Source organism: Macrotis lagotis, chromosome X, assembly GCF_037893015.1.
Source record: "Macrotis lagotis isolate mMagLag1 chromosome X, bilby.v1.9.chrom.fasta, whole genome shotgun sequence".
NCBI classification, from domain to species: Eukaryota; Metazoa; Chordata; class Mammalia; order Peramelemorphia; family Peramelidae; genus Macrotis; species Macrotis lagotis.
Window position 1 is genome coordinate 321,589,771 of NC_133666.1, and position 20,190 is coordinate 321,609,960.

Sequence of the window (20,190 nt, forward strand, 5' to 3'; positions counted from 1 at the left end):
GCATTTCTGCCATTTACAATCTGATAATATTCAAATACTATTGCTGTATTATGCGGCACACAATTGCAGATGTGGTTCCATAACAGCCTCGCACTTTGGCATACATTATGTAAGTTGGTATAAAATTGCCTGTCTTAAAACTCTTCTTCGATTGCAACCCAATATCATCGTTTCACACACACACAGCTTCAGGAACATTAAAAATTTAGCTTCTTCCCTATTTAGCCTGTTCTGCAAAAGGGAGCAAAACAGATAAACAGATGTTCCCTCTTCTGAATCCCCAGGAGGTCTGAGGCAAAGTGAAGAGACCCCAAAATGGAGACAATGGCAATGACACTGAAGTTGCATTTGCTACAGTAGGAAAAAAAAAATCTCTCTTTATAGTCTTTACTGTGTAAGTATGAATGTGACTCATTTACTCTTCAGGTAAACTCATTCCTTAAGTTGTGGAAGGATTTTCAAAGTGAATACTTCCCTAGGAAATTGAGTTTCTTCTCAAAAATCTAATTGGCTCCTACTATACTTTCTTAGAAGGTTTGGCACTAAGACATACATGAACTGTAGCATAGTTTGAATCAGTAAATCTTCAAGTTCCACAGTTGTTGACTACCTAAACTTGATTCTTTTACAGATAAAGTAACAAGTCCAGAGATGCAAATTCAATTACTCAAGATTGTAAGGTTGGCAAAAATACTCTGATGTCCTGGATAGGTACCTAGATCAGGGTTCTTAAGCCTAAACCATTCTGACTCCCTCAAATGCTAGAAGTAATGGAATCTAGGAGGTCATCTCATCCACACCCTGTTTTCCCTCATTTTTATAGAAAGACAATTGATACCAATAGTAATCACACAAGTGGTCAAGATAAGACTAGAACTTCTATCTTAAAATTCCTGTTATTTGTGTTTCCAAAAACCCTTTTTTTGTTGTAAGTTTTTGTTTATTTTTTTAAAAGCATTTCTAGGCCTGTTTGTATTGTGCCTAGAGTAGATGTAATAGGATCTGCTTAGGAAAACATGTGTACTCTGACCTCTTTTTCAGCTGAACCTGGATTATTTCAAATAAGCCCAAGATTGAGGTCTCTGACACAAGGTTGCTGTGGTGGTGTCATTTCACTGAAACTAGAAAGAACCTAGAGTACCCAGATTTCACCTCTATCTAATTTTCTTAGAGTAAAAGCTTTTTATCATAAAATTCAGGGAAAAAAGACTAAAAACACAAACATTGTCAGTATAACATAATATAGTGACAGTTACACTAAGCGAAAAGGGCTGATAGTAGGCCTTTTTGTGTGAAGAAATTTTTATTTTCAGGTAGGAGGAAAGAGCTAAAACAGATCTTAAAGACATGGAGCACTAGAGAATCGGAGAGAAGTATGAAGGGACCAAAGTGCAGAAAAATAAAGTGGAAAGTTCATTTATTTTTTTGTGCTGCTATGAACCAAGTCTGAAATTAAATTCAGAATTCAATGCCTTCAAGATTAGTTCAACAAGAATTTTAAAAAGGAAAATTGTGAGAGCATCACGGGCAGATGCTTTGCTAATTAGTCAGTGGGTTTGGAGTCTTTTTTTTTCTCTCTCTCCTTTTAACTTTTCTGTCCTTTGCTTCTGAAAACGATTCTTGGAATATATTCACCATCCTTGGCTGGGATTTTTTTTCCTCAGAAAATAAAAAAAAAAGACATCAAATACACTTTCTTTTTTGAGCTGGGCTTTCCTAAATATCTGTTAATAAAGTTTCTTTTAGATTTATTTGTTCCCTACCTCATGAGGCTTTTTATTTTAATTCCAATTAGAATCACAAAAATAGAGTGGAGAGAAGTAAAAATTGTCACTTTTACTACTACCCCACGTAACCACACCCTGAAAGTGTAAATACGATTTTATAAAAGCAGGAATGACACTGTCTATGATAAGCCTTGTTTCTTCCTTAATTGTGACCCTAACTGGACTTAGATCAAAAGAAACATTTGAGAATAGAATTTTCAGGTGTTAAAATATATGCACTTCTAAAAATAATGTTAAAAACCAATCTTCAGGGTGGCTAGGTGGTGCAGTGTATAAAGCAATGGCCCTGAAGTCAGGAGTACCTGGCTTCAAATCTGATCTCAAACACAATAATTACCTAGCTGTGTGGCCTTGGGCAAGCCACTTAACCCCATTTGCTTTACAAAAACCTGAAAAAAAAAAGCAATCCTCTTTGTATATCCTGTACTGGGTGTTTGACACTTTAGCCAGATGACTGTCTTTTCTATTCCTAGTTCTGATTCTGCCTGTCAATGACTCATAAAACTATGATGCTTTCAGCTTCCTTGTGATCAAAGTTGATGGCAAGTTGACAATGCTCCCTCCCCCCATTCTGATAGTATTAATCTATCCAAGTTATTCCAATCCAGACTTAATTTCTTATATATAGTGTTATTTGAATGATGCTTGTCATTATTCTCCAATATCTCTACTTTCGCTTTATATTGACTTTGAAATTCTCATTATTTTAATCATTATTCTTTTAGGCAACAAATGAAGGTCAATAGACTGGAAGTAGTGAGACCTGGATCTTGTCACTAATTGATTGTATAAAGTTGGATAAGTCATTTCACTTCTGGAACCTTAGTTTCCAATTTTGTAAAATAAATAAGATCATCTAAGATCTCTTTAAGGATGCACAACATGTCATGAGTTCGTGATTCTGCCAGAAGCAGCTAATGGGGGACTAAGTTGCCAGATGGAAACTTGGTACCTCAACACAAGGGGGTGTGGGAAATTTCACTTGAAAAAATAAAATGGAAAAGACAAGCCCCAAGGGAGCAGAAGCAAGATAAAGATCAAATAAGTTTGGGCATTCAAAGTGTAAGTGGTAGATACCAATCACAATGCTTTGTGTTTGTTTGCATATTAACTATTTTATTTTAATGCCTTGATATGTAAAATGGACATAATAATGTTCTCCATATCTCATATAGTACTTATTAAAAATCAAATATATGCTAAACTTATTGGCTAGAATAAAATGATATATTTATGTAAGCTAAGATTATGACCAACTCATGTACTCATTCTTCCCCACATACAACCTTCCTCTCCAACAACCCCAACTTAAAAAAAAATAGCACCCATTGTTTCTTTTCTTTTCTTTTTCTTTTTTTTTAAGTTTTTGCAAGGCAATGGGGTTAAGTGGCTTGCCCAAGGCCACACAGCTAGGTAATTATTAAGTATCTGAGGTCATATTTGAACTCAGGTACTCCTGACTCCAGGACTGGTGCTCTATTCACTGTGCCAACTAGCCACCCCCACCCATTGTTTCTTAAGAAACAAATATTCTCCTTGAGGAAGGGTCCTTTGTTTCGGTCAATTAAAATGACTATGAGGTACATTAATGATCATATGAGTAGAAACACTTGGGCATTGGTAGAGGTGCATATGTAGATGACATTAATAGTGCACAGATTCTTTTCATTTTTAATTTTATGACTAATCATTTTGATTAAAAATATTTTTAAGAGTAAAAGATGGGGCGGCTAAGTGGCATAATGGATAAAGCACTGGCCTTGGAGTCAGGAGTACCTGGGTTCAAATTCAACCTCAGACACTTAATAATTACCTAGCTGTGTGGCCTTGGGCAAGCCACTTAACCCTATTTGCCTTGCAAAAACCTAAAAAAAAAAAAAAAAGTAAAAGATATTTCCTTGTCTCTTCCCTTTCCTGCCCCAGTTTTCCCCAATTTTGTTAAAATAGAAAAACTGCATAAAGTACAGAGAAAATTAAATAGAACTAATTGTTGGTACTTTGGTTAGTAATTTAATACCATTTATTGAGAATTTGCTGTGGGTATAAAGTCCTGGATTATTTCCTATGAAGATTAGAATTTCCTGGCATTATAAATTATAAATGGTTTATTAAAAATATCTTCATGATAGGTTAAATCCCCCACCCCAACTCCACTAATTTGTATCCAATTTAACTTCTTTGTGTCGGTGTCATAGAAAAGAATGGGGTATAAAAATAGGAGACATAGTACCTGCCATCTGGTGACTCCAATTTAAAACAAAGTCAACTGTGTAGATAAAAAAGAAAGATTCATTCATTCATTGATTCATTAATTTGACAAATACTAATGCAGAAAAGTTCACAAATGTTGGGCTTTGCTGAATCTATAGCCAAACTGATTGACGGGTAAACTAATGAGAATGTCTTGCATTTATACAACAGTTATAAACTTTTTAAATCACTTTCATGTGTATTTATCTTATTCCATCCTGACAATAATCCCATGATGGAAGTAAAGTAGGAATTATTTCCAGCTGCAGATACTTATCCTCAAAGAAGTCTATGTTACTTGCCTAAGGTTATATAAATATATAGAAAGAAAAGACGAACAGGATATGGAGTCTTATGAATCAGGGTATATTTATAGTGTTCTCTCCATTCTATTTCATGCATTGGTCAAAGTGGGCATCCCATTAGTATCAAATATTCTCTTCAAAACAATCTCACCTGTCTGCTTTAGTTTAACTCTATATTCACATCTCCAGAATCAGAGTGATTATGAAAGAAAATAGTAAAAAAACACTTTTTCTAAGCATGATGATATCCCCAGAAATTAATCAATAAGCATATATTAAATACCTACTATAAAGAAGACACACTACTAGCTGCTGAAGATATAAATAGAAAGAATTTGGAATTTATGTTCTAATTGTAAGCAGGTACATAATGGATATTTTAAAAAGATCAGATAAATAAAAGTAATCATGGAGGAAGAACACTAACAGGGAATCAGGAAAGCCTTTATATATAGGGTGGTGCTTGAATTTGGTCTTGAAGGAAGAGAGAAATTTAACATAGCAGAGGAGAGAATTGTATTCTCTATATTGACTCATTCAATTAATTTTACCCAGCTCCAATATTTGTTTGTTTTGTTTTTATTTCATATTTTGAGTGCCTTTGCCTGTTTAACACTGGACAAATCACTTAATCTCTCTGTGCCTTTCAATTTCCTCATCTGTAAAGTGGAAATAATAAAAGCAACTAATTCCCAAGGTTGCTCTGAAGTAGTAAAATGGGGTAATATTTATAAAACACTTTAAAAACTTTAAAGCACTATATGAAAGTAACTATTAGTCAAAAATGTTTAAATGTCTCCCATGTATCTGGCATTGTATTAAGTGCAATCATCATCATCATCTTCATCTTCATCATCATCATCTTTATCATTCTAAAAGATGGATAAAGATGCTGAAGACCCTTCCCCTCTTGCTTTTCTCACTTCAAAAGCATGCATAATCTCTAATGAGTCTAAAATGATCAGACCCTTTAAAATATCCCATAAAGTTTTATTATACAACAATCCCCAGGAACCCAGACATTTTGGTTCTATTCAACAGTCCCCAGGAAAGGAAAGTTAGGGTCAGTTGTCTCACAGGAACTAACATTTATGCTCATTAACAGCCTTGCCTTCATTTTACCTATCTTTCTGTTTGAGTTAAAAAGAGAGGAGTCTGTTTCTCATGCATAGTCATATTGTCACAACTCCCTGTGCCCATTTGGAGTCGAGGTGCTTGAGCAGTGAGGAGACCATCTGTTTTCTGCAATGTGATTGTCCCACACATTTTGCCTAGTATGATTATTCAGCATTCCTTTTTCTGATAAGCTCTCTGAGATGAAGCCTTCAAACTGTCCACTATTAAATGCCTTTCACAGAGAAAACAGATTTTATGACCCTGTAACTACATGACCAGTTATTTGATGCTCTTTAGCCCACTGCAGTAATGTGTGAGTCGGTTCCCCCATACAGGTTATGCTGTGGTTAGTGTTGATTCAGTAAACAACATTCTGTTTCATCTCCATGGATATTGTGTCTACGGCAGACAGACCCTCATGGTCTTAAAGCACACTTCACTGATCTCAGCTTCCATTTGTGGACTTCCATATTAAACAAGGAAACCCATTTAAAAAGAAACTGAAAGAACTCAAAATGGGTGGGATGAGGCAGGAGAAAGAACAGAGAATGAGAGGGATGGCAGCATTCAATCGGTTGGCAATGAAAGATTCAATCTTCTTTTTGCAGCCAAAGTTGGGTATCTGAAATGTACCTGTCCTTCACAGGATTAGAAATTCTTTTGCTTCTGGATTGACTGAGGTCATCACTCAAGCCCTTTTTAAGCTACCATAGTTTCCCAAATGTAACAATAACTTCTCCTGTTGGTATTAGTAGAGTGAGCATCCCCAGCATTCTAGGGGCCTTCCTTTAAATCTCCTGACACTAAATGAGTACCAATGGATCATCCACAGTCACTACTATGTAGTCATGTTTTTATCTTCTTTTTTAGTCCCATATCCTCCTGATGTTACCTTATACATTGATTCTTGTTCACAATGCAATGTTGATTTTCATATGCATCAGTCTATTAACCTCCAACATGTATCCCCATATTCTGCTTTGTGTGACCTGTACTTCTGATTCAGGATTACATGCTCTGTGACATATGATATCACTGAAAGAATATTAAAAGAGAATATTAGTATTAAAAAAGCAGGTTTTTCCCTGAAGAAGCCCATGGTCATTAAAAAGTAATCATTTTCCAAATGCAATCTACCCTATTCTTTCTCATATTTAGTTTCATGCCCAGTTCATTGGCCATCTACTATCTCTTTTTGTGACATGTGTACATGTGTGTATGCATATTTAGGCAAACATATATATATATATACATATATGTGCACAAACATACTATGGATCAGCTCCATTTTTTTCAGTTGTATATCATAATCTGGACAGATAGTCTTCATCTACTTGGTTGCTCTTTCAAGCAGAATTCTTTTGAGTATCATATATCTCATTTAGAAGACTGCAATTCCTGCCTCCCATGAATATGGGGGAAAATGCATTTATTTGTTCATCTCTGACACGCCCCAGCTGGGGAGCACATCTGAGCTGTGAAGGAATGAAGAGGATTGAGGCACATGCTATATTAATTCAGGCTGTGATTAATAGTTTTGTTCCATTCATTTGTTTAAAAGTGAGGGAACAGGACCCAAGAGATTTGAAGTGAATTGAGCAAGGTTATTCCATCAATGAATTGGAAAGAAAGGCACCACCCCGAGAGATACTGATCTCCAAGTCCTAATTCTTTTGATTAAACCTCACTTCTTTCCTCACTGCAATAAATGTTTTTTTTTTGATGCAACAATACCATCATGGTTCTTTTTACTTTACATACAAATTGGCAAATGATCTCTACTTAACTATAGAAAGCTTCAGTAATATCCTTCACCACAATGTGAGAGGAATGAGCAGTTAGTTACTTAAACACAGACATTTGGAAGATTGGAGAGTTGTATTTTCCTGGTCTGTCCTGCTCATCTACCCTTTGTGCCTTCTCTTCTTGCTAATGCTGTGGAAGCATCAATTCCCAGACACATTTTCTTATTATTTGCTGTTGGGAGGGGTGATGGTAAGTTACCTTTTAGTTAGCTAAGTGGTTAATCATAATTTTATAAGCACCTATTTTTTCTTCACAACTAACTTTTTTTTTAGGCTTTTGTAAGGCAAATGGGGTTAAGTGGTTTGCCCAAGGCCACACAGCTAGGTAATTACTAAATGTTTGAGGTCAGATTTGAACACAGGTACTCCTGACTCCAGGGCCAGTGCTCTATCCACTGCACCACTTAGCCACTCCTACAACTTTTTGATAGATGAGAACCATGCATAATCACATCTAGAATCATATGACATTAAAATATAAAGAGATCTTTAGGGATATTCTTTTCCAGCATCTTTATTTTACAGAGAAGAAAACTGAGATTCAAGGCGATAGGAAAAAATATCTACATATATGTAGTTCAGGACTTCCCCCCCCACTATATCATATAGCTTCCTTTTTGTACCCCTAATACAAGGATAGTACTTGTATAGTAAACTCTCACAATTAAAAAAAATACATTAGATGTGTGTTTTTTTCAGTGGATACTCTTCTAGTCAATAAATAGTGAGGATGATGATAATGAAGGAAGAGAATAATGGTTTACTTCTGGGCTGTAAAGTTGGTAATTTGTAGTTGGTTTGGAAAAAGGATTGTAATTATGCCATAGATCAGGTTGGTGTCAGATTCAGCAAGAGAGTACTTAAGCACAGCCTTATACATTGAGGAACAGTTAGCCATCCAAGGATTATGATCTAAACCATCATCCTTTCCCTATACACCAAAATCATCTTGCCCAATTACATGCTGCTGTCCCTAAAAGCAATTTTCTAATATTATCACTTCTTTTAAGGATTTTCTAAAACATAGATTTTATTGGACTTTAAAATTATGTTGCTTGAGAGGGGTGAAATATCATAGCATGAAAGAAAGTACTATGGATTTTAAGTCAGTCAACTTCAATTAATATCCCAGGGGAGACAGATTACTAATTATCTGGCCTTGGGTAAATCATTGAACCTCCATAAGCCTCCATTTCCCCATCTATAAAATGGAAATATTATCACTTGTGCTATTTATCTCAGTGGGTTTTTGTGAGGATCAAATTTAATTATGAATATACTTTGTGAATGAAACAAATTACAGCTATTATTCATTGTTATGTTTCCTGGATAGAGTCTTAAAGAGAATTAGTTTATTTGGACAATAACCCAACATTCTAGACTGTCATTTCTCATCTATCAGATAGCAGAATTCTCAGTCAGTGGTAGATCAGATAATTAAATTTTGAAAGAAGGTGATTGAGTGTGTGGGGAACCATATAGAACTAATGGCACACTATAGGATGAGTTGTGGTGGTTGTGGGCTCACATAAGGACAATGGAAGGCTTACAGAGAGACTCCTAAAGAGAGAAGACAGATGTAGCATTAAAAAGAAAGAAAGAAAGAAAAAGGAACACTGAAGACAAACTTGAAGTATCACAACATTTCAAATAGGAAAAGTAAGTATGGAATATCCAGTCCAGCTCTCTCATTTTATAGATGAGAAAACTGAGGGTCAAACAGATTATGTCTTTCCTAGGGTCACAGATAGTAAATCTCATGCTTTTACTTCCTAAGAGTTTTTCCTTCATGGATTTTATTTATCATTGATAACATTTCCATGTGGTATTCTGAGTTAGCATTGGGTATCAAGAGATGAACTGTTTTTTCCAACATTAAATTCCTACAAAGGACAGTGATAGAGACATAATATACCTGTATACACAAGCAAGGTGGTTGAAATTTAATGTATTTCATATTATTAGAGTGAACATTACATACATTATACTTTCTTTTAGAATATTCTTGCATACATCCATATCCATATAGATATATGCACGCACACACACAAAATCCCATTATGTAGATCAATTTACATGATCACAATGTTCATATCCATAAAGCAGCGAACTTCCCAAATCAGATGCATGCATAAAAGCATTGATGCATAAAATTTCCATCTTGCAAGTACAGAGAAAGTTCTAGTAGACATTTTGTGCCATGACAGGTCACTTAGGTTATGACTAGCTATATAGGACATGCTAATAAGCTTTAACCTTCTTTGTTTGTATCCAGAGAAGAACAAGGAGTGTGGGGGGGGGGAACTTTCTTATCTTTGATGAGATCAAAGAAAAATTTAAAAACACACACACACACACTTCCCCTTGCATTCATTTTGAGCTGCATACTGAAGATATAAACAATATTTTCTGTCTGTAATATTTTTTATTTGTATGTGGGAAGTGTAGGACAAAGAAGAGGTGAAAACATACCTTAATCTATCCATCTTATCTACAAAGGAATAAGTGAGTGATAAAATAGAATTTGATGGAGTGTGTAGATGGTACTTTTCCTAGTATTATAATTGTTATGACTCTTTATTTAAAACAAAATCCACGGAGAGTTAATATTAAAAATGGAAAGCTAAAACTCAGAGTACTATATGACAACACATAAGTGAAAATTTATTAGTCTTGTCATTTCTGTTAATTATTGTCGTTTCTGTTAATTACTAGCCATTTCTGTTGGTTATTAGATGTGTCATTTTCCCTTCAAAACTGCCATCTAGTACATTCTCTGATTGTGGTTTCATCACACACCCTCAGGCAGTGGGTCAGGGGGCCAGCATTGTAGATCTCTGCATGCCAGAAGGAGAGAAATCTAGATTTGTTCCTAAAAGATGGAATGATTAGTGTAGCAGATCATTAGCACTCCCTGGCATTCTTGTCTACTTGTATGAGGCAAAAGGAGATTTATATTTTTTTCCTTTAAAAAACAAGGGAGAGGGTCAGGGAAGGATTGAAAAGGATTGTATAAACTAAAGACTATAGGTGATCCATGAAAAGTTTAGCAACAACTTAACCAAACTCCAGAAATTTCACCAACTCAGCAACATCTACCTCCCCAGGGTCTTGCAATCTATATTTGACAATAGACCAGGGTCAAGCTGAAAGATGTCAGACAGAAGATAGCTTAGGGAAAGGAGATGGAGGTTGAGTTTATTTGCAAAATAAAATTTCTGCTGATTTGAAACGTTATCAGAAGATGTTGCAAAATTATAGCTACTCCTTTCCTCCCCTACCTCACAAAAGTTTAGTAGTACCTGATGATAACAATGACAAAATTAATCTAGGTCTATGTCAGTGAGAATGAAGTTATATCAATCTTAAGACAAAAAAGGAACACATGCTTTCATGGGAGAGGCAGGAAGTTCTTCTTTGTGGGCAGAAAAAAAATATTCCTTGCCATTCCATAAGTGGTGTGTACAATTTACTCCCAGACACTTGCTTGGAAATTAATGTGACTTGCTTAATAGTTTATTTGACATAGATCATGCTACATGCCTACATGTAAGTTATACCTATAGAGAATTAGCTCTTATAAATGGATGTATATTCTATGTGATTTATTTATGTCCAAAGTGCAAATATGCCCAAAGAGCAATAAAACTGTTCATACCCTTTGACCTAGCAATTCCAATTCTGGATATCAGTCCAGAAGAAATCATAAAAAAAATGGGAAAAGTCCCACATGTTTCAAAATGATTTTAGCAGCTTTTTCTGTAGTGGCAAAGAACTGAAAATTGAGGGGGCAACATTGTGAAATGAACACTACATTCACTTTTTTAAAAAATCTCATGTATTTCTTTCACTTAATCCTAATTCCTCCTAGCAAAAATGACTAATTTGTAAACATGTTTAACACAAATGTGTATGTACAATATTAAACTGACTGGTGCTGAGGGGAGTGGGGTGAAAAGGGATGGTGGAAGGAAATTTTGTAATGTAAAAATATACAGAGACTTATGGATGAATGTTGAAAAACTTTCATAACATGTATTTGGAAAAATAAAATATCAATTAAAAAATTTAAAAAATAATCTCAGTTTTTAACTGCTCTAGCCTATCTGTGTGATCTTGGGTAAGTCCTTAAAGCTCTCTAGGCCTCAGTTACGTCATGTGTAAAATGAATGTTTTAAATTAGATTGATCTCTAAGGTTCATACAAAATTTAACTCTATGTTCCTGAGAATCCAGTAAATATAGTCTCTATTAATTTTCTATATAAAAAAAAATTTTCAAAATAAATAAATAAATAACCTAAATTCTCCAAACCCTACATTTCACTTTGCATGGTGAAAAGATTACATCTCTAGCATCCAAAGATTCGTTCTTTATGATGACATAGCCATTTCCAAAGAAACCCTTTAGGTTCAGTCCTATGTGGTTGCCTATATGTCTTGATTTTCTTTGGAACAGTGACAATGGATGGAGTCAGCTGGTATCATCTCTGCTGAAAATGTCATTGTTAAAATCCAAGGTAATAGATTGCTTTGTAGGGATAATGAGGGGAAATATCAAAAATCATGACCCCCTCTAGCATCCCTGAAAATTTTTAAACAATTTATTGAATAATATAGAGTTGTAGGTTTATGTATAATGTAATAATGGAAAGATTGTTTTATAAAGTCTAATAATTAATGTGTAATCCTTATTACTGTTCTATTACATTTGGAATTAATATCATAAGTTGAAAATTTAAAGTCACCTAAGGTGTTCTAATAGTTTTAAAGAATTCTGAAAGCAATTATATGTATCTATTTTAAACATAGTTAATAACTTAAACAGGTTCAAAGAGTTGCTTTTATAAAAAAATCCACTTCTAAATATGAAAAAAAAAAGAATCCAAGGGCATGTGCAGAAGTGATGTGACACAAGAAGCTGGCGATGTCAGGGAGTACTTTAAAGGTTGGTTAGGTATATTCTCACAAAGGATGACTACTTTAAGGGGCTAACAGTTATTCCTAAATCCATTTGGGGTACTCCCTTGGTGGTTCCTGAAAATCCTACCCTGGAAAATAAAAGGAGAAGGGCTTGAGTAAGTGGATAAGTATAAGAACCAGTCTTGGACACTTGCAAGATTGAAGGAAGATCAACCACAGAGAAAGTTCTTTCCAGTGAAACACAGACCAAAGATCACATGGTGGGTAATAGGTACAAAATTGTTAAGTTCAGCACATACCCCATCCCAAACTGCCTAGTGCATTGCGATTGAAATACTATACATTTATACACACACACACACACACACACACACACACACACACACACACACACACACACAGATTTTCTGAAGTGAGAGTACCAGGAAGATACAAATAGTTACATAAAAAAACAAGTTAAGGGGCACCTAGGTGGTACAGTGGCTAGAGCACCAGCCCTGGAATCAAGAGGGCCTGAGTTCAAATACGACCTTGAACAGTTAATACTTACTTAGCTGTGTTACCTTAGGCAAGATTAACCCCGTTGTCTTGCAAAAAAAAAGAAAAAAGAAAAAAAGAAAAGAAAAGAAACAACTCAAAACTGAGATTTTAACCTTTTCTGGGTGTGACTTCTCCAGCTAGTATTCAGCAGATTGAAACTTAGAGCCTCCTGATTCTGGGCTCAGGGTTCTATCTACATGCAATTTAGATTCCTCTAGAAATGAGACAAAAGCCTCAGACTGCCCCAACAGAGCTCCTCCAAGTTTCTTGGAACTTTACCTGTCACTTTCTTATTCATTTTTTAAAATATATTTCACTGAACCTCTTACAAACGATAGGCAGATCTGACAAAGGTCTACACCAGCCCTGAAGGAAATGTAAGTCTGGTTTGATTACCCACAAGACATGAATTAAGGATTTGAAACTCATCTTTAGTGCACAGGAATAACTATCTATGCATTTTCCATTGTTTCTAAGAAAGAGCTCTAGAGTATTGATATTTTTTTTTAATGATGCATATGTAGGGCTGTCTATTAGTAGAGAAGCCAAGCAAATTCTGTGGTTCTGGTAGAAGGGGGAAAAAAAAAACTTGTGGCAAAGAGTCATCAACTTCTCATAACTGAGATGTCAGTTGCCTTAGCAGTGATTCCCTTGCCAAGCTATAAAATTTTTCTTTCTCTTTTTACCAAAACTGTTGATGGGCTGCAGATATTTGCCTGAAGCAAGTCAGAGATGGCTAAAAGAGACAATGGAGAAATAACCTCTTGGATATGTATGCATTTGCCCACTATCAATCACATTTTCTCTGATTTTGCTTCATTTATGGATTATTGCCAAAACACAGGAAGAATGTGCAAAGATAATGTCATAAAGCCACCAGAATGAAATTGGTGGGAGGAACCCATTTTTCACTTTGTTCCCAAGCACCTCTGCACTCAGAATCCCTGCATTGTTTAAGCCTCAGTTCTATATGAGAAAGCTAATCAAATGACACTCGGGAAAATTGACTTGGGTTTTCAATCTAGTTTCAGATCTCTAGTGTACTTATTTCAAATGGCATTTGTTATTCTCTGCATATCCTTAGGAACATGCCCTGTCAAGAAATGCCATACAACTTCAAACCATGTTTTTTCCCACCTCTATAACTTTTTATGTATTCCCTTTTTACATTTTATTACAGCATAACATCTAAAAATGAAATAAAGATTATAGGCAATGCTTCAGGACCCGGAGTTCTATGCCTTGCCCTGAATATAAAATTGTGTTGATAGGAACTGCTGTTATACCTCTGTAAATTGCTCAAATCTCCCCACTGACCATTGCTGTAATTATTTCTGCTTGGAAATGAAAGGTTTGATCAGCAGAAAGGTTATTTTTTTATGTCTATCTTTTCTTTCATTCACCTGAACTGCACATTTCCCCTTGATAGTGGATTCAGAAGATTAAATCTGTATTTATTTACAATGCTTATCTCTAGGAAGGCGAAAAATCAAACAGAAAAAAGCAACAAACAATCCCCTAACTTTTTTTGAGTTAACTGAATGTGAGTTTGCTTTGCCTTGCCACAATTCTAATGAAGCCAGGAGAGTTGATAAAAAAAAAAAAAACAATCTGCCCTGAATTGGTGTAAGATGAAAAAAGGTTTATGTGGAAGGCAAGGGAATACAAAGAGATAGTATGACCTCATGGGAAGTGGGGGGGGGGGGAATAAGAGGGAGGGGCAACTAAATAAAAACTGCTTGTTATAAGTATGAGAATAATTATTATACCAAAATAAAGCAAATGTAGCTATGGTAATTTTGGTGGTAGAAGTAGAAGAGAGGGTATTTTCATTTAAATTGCTCTAAAGGTTTCTCCAATAATCTCTTTCAATGACTATTTTTTCTAACACCCTCCCCCCCATTCTCCCTCCCATACCTATTGTCTGATCTTTGGCTTTTCAACACTTATATTTTCCAGCCTCTTTTTTTAATGGAAAGCTGGTCAAAAGATTAGTGATTTTACCTGTCACTTGAATTTTAGGACTCTGAAAAATTGACTTCACTTTCTTCTCACCATCAAGCCATCTCTTTGGGTGTATTATATAGGAAATGTCAATTAATGAGATTTCTATCACCTTACCTTATTGCTAGGCAAAACAAAAACAAAAATCTCAGCCTAAAAAGCCCAAGAAAGCCAAGCCCCTAAAATCCTTAACCACACAAAAACAGCAAGTATATTTTGGGAAGGGAATGTTGTATAGTAAGGATACTGCTGTATTGTCACATTCAGGGCCACTGCCTGAGTCTTGGCTTTTCTAATAGTTGTCTATGTGACTTTAGGAAAGTCACTTAACTGGTATAAAGCTCAGTATCTTCCTCTGTCAAATTAAGGGCTTATTATGAGAGACTACCTCTTTCATTGGAATGAAAGAATTTCAACACTTGCCCATAAAACTAATTCATTTGAATTCTGGAGGTGCTAAGGATCATACTTCAGACTAAAAATAGATGAATGATATATTAAAAATGTTACATCCACTATTGATATTGGGGAGGGAAGAAGAGAATTAGAGCAAGGGGAAAAATTCAATATTATAAATGTGATTGTTTAATTTTTTTAAATAACCTTCCACTTATAGACTTTGTAGGTCAAAGGAGATCTTTTTTTCTTCCTGCCTTCCCCCCATTCTAAACTGGGTTTAATGAGCCCCATCTAGGGGTTATGACCTGAGAATAACTTTTCTTAGAGGGCAGACCTATGTGTCTGTAGAGGTCCCAAGACTAATGAGGCCCAGCCTGCAATGTGATAAGACGTATTTAGTGGTATCCAAATCTCAGAGGAAGAAAGAACTGCAATCTATCAATACCATTCCTGGTTTTTAAAGAAAAAAGATAGAAAGTCTCTAACTATGGTCCCAGAAGGACATGTATACCCCTGAAACAGAGAATATATAGGATTTCTTCTGTCTATTAGTGGAACTGCTAAAGAAATCCTATACAGTGCAAACACATCTCACTCTGATTGCTTGACCTCTGAGTTCGTTAGGACTGTGTCTACACTTGCCAAGTTTTATAAAAAGGGAAGGAAGGTGGTAGTGGGAGAGAAAGAGAAGAGGGATCAGATAGAAAAGAGAGAGGACAGAAAAGTGAGGTGGAGGGGGGGACGGTTAATAGACTTTTATCGCTATTCTTCAGAAGTTGAGAGGTAAGGTTATATAGCATGCAAAAAGCTGATCTTAGAACCAGCAAAACCTGGGTCCAGCTACTATCTCTAACATTACTCTAGGCCAGTGGTGCAAAACTCAAATAGAAATGGATATCACTAAACACATAAGGATCCCTATGGCTTCATATGAACTTTATTTTAATATCATTACCTGTATTTGGTTTTATTTTTATTTATTTTTTAAATACTTCCCAATCCATTTTAATCTGGTTCTGCCACAGAGATGATAGTATAGAACATGCTTACCTATATTGACCAGAGGGAATTTTCTTTCCTAGGGGTTCCCTATACTCATTACTTGATATGTCAAAATCCCTATCCCCCTCCTTAGTTGGCATCTAGTCCATTCACACATTTTAAAGAGGAAATTGAGGCTCAATGAGGCTAAATTGGGCCAACAGTAGAAAAGGGATCTTATGCTTCCCCTTAAACTCCCTGATTTTATTCTGTATTTCACTGAGTAGGGCTATCTCTTTAAATGCAACTGGATTGATACAGGACAGGATTTAGGAAATTTCTCTTTTGTGGGGTGAGTCTCTTCTACAATTGCATATCACATGGTAAGAAATGGACTATATGGTAATCCAACTGCATTTATTCAACAAATCCTTATCTGGTGCCAGTACTTATTGAGAAAATTAACATGTGAAAAAGTTTTGTTCATAGATCAGGAAATGGGCCCAAGTCAACAATGTATTCTTTCAGACACCAAAAACCTGGATCATTTGTTCTGGTTTTGGTCAGTAAGAACTCTCCTTGGTCTTTAAGAAAGCTGAACCTGCTCATTCACCAAGAAGACATATAATAACAAAAAGGATAAAAGTAAAATCTCCTATTTGAAAAGGAGGTCTCCTGAAAAGGAGCAATAGAAATTGGGAGCGTGAAATTCAGAAAGAATACCTGCCAGCACATCGATTTTCCCTAGCCTTAGTTAACTTCAGGTTTAAGAATTGTTTTTGATATGCATATCACTACTTCTTGTTCAAGTTAATTTGTTTAAACATTCATGAAGGGGAAGGTTTTTTAATAGAAACGTGCCAAATGTTTTTCAATTACTGGCAAACTGGGGTGTTTGCTGATCCATGAACAATACGAATAGTCAGTACTGGAGATTTTTACTGCTTGGCAACAAAGTTTTTATTTTATTTTTCTGATTCCCTGTTAAAGCACCTTCACCCCCATCCAAAGTAGGGAAAACAATCTGGCTCAGCTGCTAGGTAAATACTGAACTTGGTGAAGATGGTGGTTTAAATGTTGCTACTTTTAATGGAGGAAGACAGGATAGAATATAGTGTTCAAGATTAAGTTTTCTATAGGTCCTTTCTTTGTGAGGGGTGAAGAGAGAGACATGAGAGGGCTTTTTTTTCTTACCTTTTAAGGAAAAGTTCCAGAGTTCTATGATTAGGCCTTGGTAAAACCAATTATATAGTATTAGGACGGATCTTCCAAAGCCATTGAGTCCATTCTCTTCTGTGTGGGAGAAGGAATTCTCTTAGAATCTCCTGAAGAGAAAGCTTTCTACCCCTTTCTGTAAAGGAAGGTCTATAACCTCCTTTGCTTTGGCAGTCAAAAAGATTTAGTATTACTGTAGCAGAGTTGACCATATAAGTAGGCAATATGTGGCTACCTACATGTTCCGATTTGTAGGAGTTTCAGGATGGTACTTCCTTCCCCCAAAATACACACCAAATTTCATGATAGTAAGCTAGTTTTAAACAGTGCTTTAAATAACTCATATTGATTTGCTACTTTAAAATACATAAAGATTTATTTAAAGATATTGCTACTAAAGAGTTGTAGACATCTTATTTAGTATTTTTATTCACTCTGTGAGACTTGGTACTATTATTATCTTTGATTTATTCAGAAAACAAACAACAACAATAACAAAGCAGGTTGAGAAATATTAAGCAATTTGCTCAGGGCCAAGTTTATAAAACAAACATAAACCTCTTATCTGACTCTCACTACAACCCTGTGAGGTACTTTAAAAGGGATTTATTATTTCCTTTTTGCAAATAAGGGAATTAAGATAAAATTTAAGTGACTTATCAAAGATCATACAGCTTGTAAGTTCTAGAAGCATTTATTAGAACCTTAGTCTTCCTGTTACAAGACCAGTACTTAGGGACCACAGCCTTTATAGCTATTTTTCACCATTGTAGCCTAATGAATTTGAATTTCCTAAGAAGTTCTTCTGCTTCCATTGTAAATGTCCCAAGAAAAAGCAAAACTTTAGAGTTATCTCCTTAATTGCCTGGGAGCACAATTAACAACTGAGTATAGGTTTATTATGCCCCAAAATAGGACACAGACTGGCCAGCACAGTTAGAGAATTCAAGAAAGAAAAAAGAGGAGCTTATGGAGGAATCCGAATCTCAGTTTAGGAATGGACTCTGAGAAATCATCTGTTATTGTGCATGATGCATAAATCCTCCTACTGAACTCAGCATATTTTAGCTTTACCCAGGGACTACTCAGACTGGTAACATTTTTATTACAACATTAAAAATATGATCTCTGAGGTCATCCTTTTTAGATCAATTTCCCACAAATTTGTAATTCTCTATACCCACCTTTATGACAGCAAATCTATAATCTTTTCCTCTGTTTTTTTCCTTGGTAGTCCAAATAAAGGGACACCACTGTTTTGCTTTTATGTCTGCTCCACTACGGTTCCTAGTTAGTGGAGATGTTCTAGGAAGTAAAAGTTCTGAAATAAAGAGATGGTGAATCTCTCATTTCTAGTAACTTTGCTTGCTACACCCTATATAACTAAACTTCCATGCCCTTTAAAACAGGGGACAATGTCACTCTGGTATGAGGTAGCTGACTGGAGAAGCCAATAAAACCTTAATTAACTAAAACCCAACTAACTGGAACCCTGAGCATGTTGTAGGGGAATGAATACTGGCTTTGGGGCTTGGGGAGGGAAAATGACTGTGACAAACCTTGGAAATTAGGGATTATGAGGCTGAATTGAATCTCATATCCAGTGTCATTGTATAACTGACTTGTTAGACATGTTGAATAAACCAGCCATGTAAATAGAAAGAGGACTCAGAATGTAGAAGCCAGAGGAATCAGGCTTAAGGTAAGATTTGGACGGGTATGGACGAAAAATCATATTCAAGCCACAAAGGTAATAGACAGGATTCTACTAGAATATATTGAGACTAATTTCTACAAACTACGTATCAATTCTTTTCTTAACAAACAAACAGCATTTTTCAGGCTATAGACTATCAGGAGACTGGTCACTTTTGGATGATTCTATGTAGTACATAAAATACTGGTAGGGATTTGAGAGGCTTATTCCTTGATAAGAGGTAAGTATAGAAGAAGGAAAGGCAGGGAAAGGGTGGTTGTTGAGTTAAATTTAGCACAAGATAAGGGCTTTAACTTTCTCAAAGTATGGTATTGCTGAAGCATTCATTTAATCTCCTTCCATTCTCTTTAAGTGATCTTAACAAAAGATTTCTGCATTGTTGATTGACTAGGCTAGGTTGTTGATCTGCATCGACCTTTTGTTCTAGTGGGATATATCCAAGTCTCTTAGACTGTGTCAACATAATTTAATTGATTTGGAGATGAGCAATTATCTGGAGAACTGAGACTGTGTAGACAATCTGGTTAAATGATTCCTCCATATCTTTCTCCTCAGTCTTTGGCTTTTTACCTGAATTCTCTGTAGGACTTCTTTAATTCTTCTCTTTGCATCACCTGCAAGATTGTGGTCTCTATTTTGCAATATATAAGAAGACAAAACCATTGTCTGTCCCTTATCCTGAAGATAAACACCAAATGAGTTATGGCACCTTACATTTGCATTACCTTTGTTTCTCATTACAGCTTGAACTGACAAATGGGTACAGTGAAGCTAAAAGACTTGCAATGATTATGAAGTGGCATTGTCTCTGCATGAAGTTGTCTTCTCCCCAATAAAGCTTCTTTGTAGGTATAGGAGTTAATACTACAGGAAATATACTCCTATTTTGCAGGAAATACATAGACAAATGTAGAGACAACACCGATTCAATAAACTTGTACATTTTTTTCTCCTTTCCATCACCTCCCCCCCTCCAATTTTTTTTTTTAAAGTGAGGAGAGTGTGTAATGTTTGCAATCACCCTGTGGGTATTGTAATTGCTTTACCTAGGTGATAGACTTGGCCCTTATCTCTGTAGGGCCAGCTGTATCTCTCTGTCCTTCAGTCCATTGTACTAAGAAGTTTGAAGTGGCAATGGGACTGACCAGAA